We start from the raw sequence: 6,636 nt of genomic DNA, 5'->3' as shown, positions 1-6,636 counted from the left end.
TGCTCATGAGGTCTGGGCTTTTCAAAAAGTTATAATTCGAGCCAATCCGACACCGGATGCCAAAATCTGCACTATTCCAAGTGAGCATTTCTTGCATGCCACTTAATCTTCGATACGCGCCGCCAATTTGCCTACATCAATTTTGAACCTTGCTCTTATTACCACTTGATGACCAGTTTGGGCACTTGGTCATTTCTTTGATTTTCTTTCAATTCTTGGTTGTTTGAATGACTTTGTATGCTTGTGATTTTTATGGCTGATGATATTTGTTGGAAATACGATGAATTTTTGTGTAAAGTGTGGGTAGGGCAGAAAATGGAACTTTAGAAATAACAAAATTAAGAATGATGGAAAAGGACAGAAAATGGAAGATGCATATATTCTCAATACAAGGAAGATGATTGTCTAGTGAATGATTTCCATCAGAAACGTTATTTCTTGATATGATTAGATAATGGTCCAATCCAAAACCAAAGACAATAAACTTACCAAAGTGACTTTTTTTTTTTGGCTTTCGAACCGGTTTCCGACCCATTGTGAGCATAACTAACAAACAGTCGTATTAATAGTAATCCATTAAAATGCTAGCTATTTAAATATAATCGTAACACAAAAGAAAATTTAATTACCCATTGTGAGCATAACTAACAAAGAAAGGTTGATATCTGAAGGAGATACATCAACAAGCTTGCTTCCAAGCTCCCTAACCCTCCAATGGTGGAACACTGGCCTTCCTCTCTCTAAAGTATCTTAAGTTACAATTGAATTAAATTAAAATATGATCACACTCCTATTTATAATGTTTCTGACAGTGTATATTCGTTGGGTGAAAGTGATGATCGCCCAATGAATCATGAACGAAAATGACAACTATCTATTTCTGAAACCATCTTAGTTCGTCGAGTGAGTTGTTTCTCGCCTCATGAACACACTCTAGATTTTCTCTCAGGATTTTCTGTTTTTGCTTGCTTTCACTTCATTGCAGCTCACGTAGCAAATTGGGCTATCCCCAAATGCCTTTTAGATGTTGTGACGTCCTATTTCTATTAAAGCGATAAAACTCGTGAATAAAGCATATATTCAAGAAATAGACGCTACGTCATCAAACAAAATTCAAATTCATCATGCATGCATAAAACTCTCAACAGTCGCAGCGTATATAAACCATATACTTCAAAGCATACATGCCATGATATCAAAAATACATCAACATAAAAGTTCTCCAAGTCCCGAAAAATGGGTAAATCTCCAACATGAATAAATTCAAAACAGATAATCTAGATAAACATAAACAGACGCCTAGATTAGAGCCTATCATAGACTCTACGAAACCGATACCGGAGATAGCTCCCGATTTCCGACCAAGCATCAATTAACTCACCGAAGAAACTAATCCTGCACAACGTCTACCCATCCATACAGACAGGTATTGTAACACCCCGACTTCCCAACAATTATATTAATAAATAAAATCAGAGTTTAAATCAACAACAGAGTGTTACATTGCCTTTCAAAATTTCTTAAATAGAATATAAAACTATTTAATAAACATCCTTCTTAAAAGACAATAATTTGCAGCGGAAAATATCTTTCAATGTTAAAACAACTTCCAATAACCCTTGGCACATGGCCTCAACAAAATATCTTTAAAGATTAGAATCCACATTCAACAACTCCTGCTCGCGAGGCGAGCGATGATCTTCATCACTCGCTATGGCGAGGATCGTCACTCAGGAGGCGAGCGATGAATATCAGTACGGCCAGATTACGGTTTTTCTCAAAAATTCACCCAAACCCATTGTTCTAACCTTAAAACTGATTCTAAACATCAATATATGGAACATCTAAGGTCTGTTCATCATTTCTACATCAATTCACACTAATCCCATCATTAATAATCAATTCTCATCATAACCCTAATTCCCAATTCTCCAAATTTATTCATAACTTTTGTTAAAACATAATCAGAATCATATACACTAAAATTAATGTAAGTTAGCCTCACCCTTACCTTAGATAATCAAAATCGCAGTCCTTCTAGGTCCTCTTCCCTTTTCTTGACTTTTCTCCCTTTTCTCTGTTATACGTGAAAACTGCTTCTAACTTCTATTTTCTAATTCTTTAATAAATATAACCTCCCAATATTCTTTAACTCCTCTTAATTCTATTAATTCTGATTTAACCCCAAACTCCAAAATAATTCCTAATTCTCACTTATTCTATTAAATAATAAAAATGGCCATTTAATAAAATACACCACACCACAAAATCAATATAAATCATTTAAAAATCATATAAAAGACTTTAAATCAACTAAAAATAATTAAATAAAATTGGGGCGTTACAACTCTCCCCAACTTAAAGAATTTTCGTCCTCGAAAATATACTTGGAAAACATAACTCTGCACCACAAACAACAATCAGAACAACAAAAGACAGTTTAAAGTTGACACACTACACTACGTGGCTCAACACGACTCTACTACATGGTCGGACGGACCAACCTGCTCTGATACCAATTGTACCACCCCGACTTCCCAACAATTATATTAATAAATAAAATCAGAGTTTAAATCAACAACGGGGTGTTGCACTGCATTTCAAAATTTCTTAAATAGAATATAAAACTATTTAATAAACATCCTTCTTAAAAGACAATAATTTCCAGCGGAAAATATCTTTCAATGTTAAAACAACTTCCAATAACCCTTGGCACATGGCCTCAACAAAATATCTTTAAAGATTAGAATCCACATTCAACAAGTTCATAATGATACATAAGGAATGAAAACATGACAACAAATTCCCACCCCGTTACGTATCAGAGCCCTAGGACACATGAGCTATAACACCCCATTTCCAAATATAATTTATTTAAATAAAATAAACACACATCAGAGTAATAAATCCAAATGGGCATGTCACACTACATTTTCAAATTTCTGAAATAGAATATAAAAAATCTATTTATTAAACATCCATTGAAATCATCATTTAATATGCAGCGGAATATTATCAACGAAACGTCAACAACTGTTTAAACCTCCAAAATAATATCTCGGCATAAAAAGCCTCAACCAGAATAATTCATCAACCATAGGGCTACAACAACATTAACCAAAATTTGATACATAGAATGAAAGAAAACAATAAAATCTCATCCCACGTATCAGAGCCCTAGACACTCTGAGCCACCACCTACTACTCAGGATCACCTGCAAGTTACCCATAGGAAGGGCAACATTTCCAAGCAGAAGGGGTGAGATTCTCAATCAATAAAAATAAAATATAATAACATCAATTGAAAATCTAGCACCTTACAACATCAATGATTATTCAAAAAGCATAGGTATTTCATAATCGACAACAATCATTCAAATATAGAATTCAATCAACAATGCAACTCATGATATGACATGACACCCCCTTTAATACTTCTCAATAAATGCAACTATGCACGTGGTACCATAATTCAGGGCCATGACCCACACCACTGTCGAATGGTTAAAGCATTCTCAGCAGGACCTAAGTCCTCACCGCTCCACACCGCTTTGAACAACTAGTGTTCCACCGCTTTGAACGACAAGGTGTTCCAGAGCCGAAGCTCTCCCACTTTGATGTTTATGCAACTACCCCACCTGTGTATATCTACATACAACTCGACCACTACATATGTATCATATGACTTACTACTCCACAACTCAAACAATCCAGACTTACACAATTATTTATAATTATGCACATACATCAATCATCTCCGACATTCACTAACACCAATCAATCCAATCACTGGCTAGTTTAAATAGGATTTAGTCACCTATACCAGGGTTATATTAGTTAAAGAGGAAGTTAAAGAACGCTCAAGAAGTCCCCTCATGCACTAAGCAACAGTTCAGAAAAGGCTGATTAAGGTTCACTTCGCTTAAGCGACGGCTAGTTCGCTTAAGCGACCAGCTTACAGTAGGTTCTGGGTTCAGTTCGCTTACGGGTCGCTCACGGTTCGCTTGAGCGAACTTTGGACAGAATGAAAATGGTTTTTCGCTCACAGGGTCGCTTACCATTCGCTTAAGCGAAATCTTGGCAGAACCAAACTTAATTTTCGCTTACCAGTTCGCTCACGGTTCGCTTAAGCGAACGGGTAAAATCGCATTCTGGGCAGCTTGCTTGAATGCTCGCTTAAGCGACGGATGCTTCGCTTAAGCGACCACTCATCTGGGCAGTGCAAAACCTACGGTTTCAGACCTCTTCTCACTCCAAAAACCCCATTTTAATCCCCTGATCACCCAAAATGTTTTCCAACAGATGTTTACAGGTCCTATATACAACTAGGCATTACAAAGAAACACAAATCAGCCATCAACAACAACAATTATAGAATCATTCCACCATCACACAATATTTCATCAATTCATACAATTCATCCAAAATTCAATCAATTCATGGATTACAGCAACAACATGGATTAAGATTTCGTTCTTAACATTAAATTCCAAGAAACTAACATCATCTTTACTCATTCCATCAGAATCATCATCAAACCCTAACTTTCATCTTATTTTCCAAAACTATTCAATTATGTCAATTTCAGAAATTATAGATTATGATTATTGAGAGATAGTCTCACCCTTACCTTAGTTTTGCAGAAAATTAGACAACAAGGATCGATTTCTAGGCTCTCCTCTCTAGCTCTTGCTCTTCTTCTCCCTTTTCCCAAAACTTGTCTGTTGTACGTGAAACTGTTTTCTGACTATTCCTTTTCCTAACTCCCCAAAACTATAACTCCCCCTATTACATTAAACTCCCTTAATTTTTATTAAATTCTAATTAACTCCCTAATTTCTAAAATAATATTAATTTCCACTTATTTTAATTATTATTATATTAAACTATATAATAAAATGCACACACCACATAAATCACCAAAAATCATATAAAATCACATTTGAGACTCCACATAATTCAAAATAAAATAAAATAATACTAGGGCGTTACAACTCTCCCCAACTTAGAGGATTTCGTCCTCGAAATCTTACCTCAAACAAACAACTCGGGGTACGACTCTTGCATCTTACTCTCCAACTCCCAAGTTAGACTTTCACCAGTTGCTCCACCCCAAACAACTCTTACAAGAGGTATCTCTTTACCTCTCAAAGACTTCACCTTTCGATCATCAATTCTCAACGGTACGGTCTCCACCGTCAGGTTATCTCTAACTTGCACATCATCTCTTGGAATAACATGTGAAGGATCCGGTACATACTTCCGCAACTGTGACACATGGAACACGTCATGCAAATTCGAAAGATGAGGGGGTAAACCCACCCTATAAGCCACTGTTCCAACTCTCTCAGATATCTGATATGGGCCAATAAACTTTGGAGTCAACTTCTTAGATTTCAATGCACGGCCTACACCTGTCATAGGAGTGACTCTCAAGAACACATGATCTCCCTCTTGAAACTCAAGATCCTTCCTACGCTTGTCATGATAGCTCTTATGTCGACTCTGCGACGCTTTCATCTGTTCTCTTATTAACTTAACCTTTTCTGTAGTTTGTTGAACTATGTCTGGCCCCAACATCACACTTTCTCCCGATTCAAACCAACGCAAAGGAGTTCTGCACCTTCGTCCATACAATGCTTCAAACGGTGTCATACCAATACTCGAATGGTAACTATTGTTGTAAGTAAACTCTATCAACGGTAGGTGACTATCCCAAGCTCCACCTTGCTCAAGTACACACACCCTCAATAGATCCTCTAAGGATTGTATCGTCCTCTCTGACTGTCCATCTGTCTGAGGATGATAAGCCGAACTCAGCCTCAACTTCGAGCCCAAAGCATCTTGCAAACTCTTCCAGAATCTAGATGTGAACCTCGGATCTCTATCTGATACAATACTCGACGGAACACCATGCAACTTCACAATGTCCCGGATATAAATCTCCGCCAACTGCGCCACCGGAAAACTGATATTTATCGGAATAAAGTGCGCCGACTTCGTCAATCTATCGACCACAACCCATATTGAATCATATCCCCTCGGAGTGTTTGGTAGACTCGTCACGAAATCCATAGAAATGCTATCCCATTTCCACTCTGGTACATCCAATGGTGTCAACAACCCTGCAGGCTTCTGATGTTCAACTTTAGACTTCTGGCAAGCCAAACAGGCATACACAAATTGAGCAACATCGCGCTTCAAACCAGACCACCAAAACAACTTTTTCAAGTCGTGATACATCTTCGTAGCTCCCGGATGGATACTCAAGCTACTCTTGTGACTTTCTTCCAAAATCAACCTTTTCATCTCATCGTTGTCAGGAATACAAATTCTGCCTCTGAACCTCAACACACCTTGTTCATCAACTTTGAAATCACTATCTTCAGTCTGATTACTATCAACCATTAAATCCACAAACTTGACATCAACCTGTTGTGCTTCTCTGATACTACTCAAGAATTCATTATTGATTTTCAACATGCCCAACTGCACACTCTGGGGTGACAATTCACAAACAAGGCTCAAGTCTCTAAACTGTTCAAGCAACTCAAATTCCTTCACCATCATGGCCGACATGTGCAACGTCTTTCTACTCAAAGCATCTGCAACTACGTTGGCTTTACCCGGATGATA

Source organism: Medicago truncatula, chromosome 7 (assembly GCF_003473485.1).
Source record: "Medicago truncatula cultivar Jemalong A17 chromosome 7, MtrunA17r5.0-ANR, whole genome shotgun sequence".
NCBI classification, from domain to species: domain Eukaryota; kingdom Viridiplantae; phylum Streptophyta; class Magnoliopsida; order Fabales; family Fabaceae; genus Medicago; species Medicago truncatula.
This window is presented reverse-complemented; position numbering follows the sequence as displayed.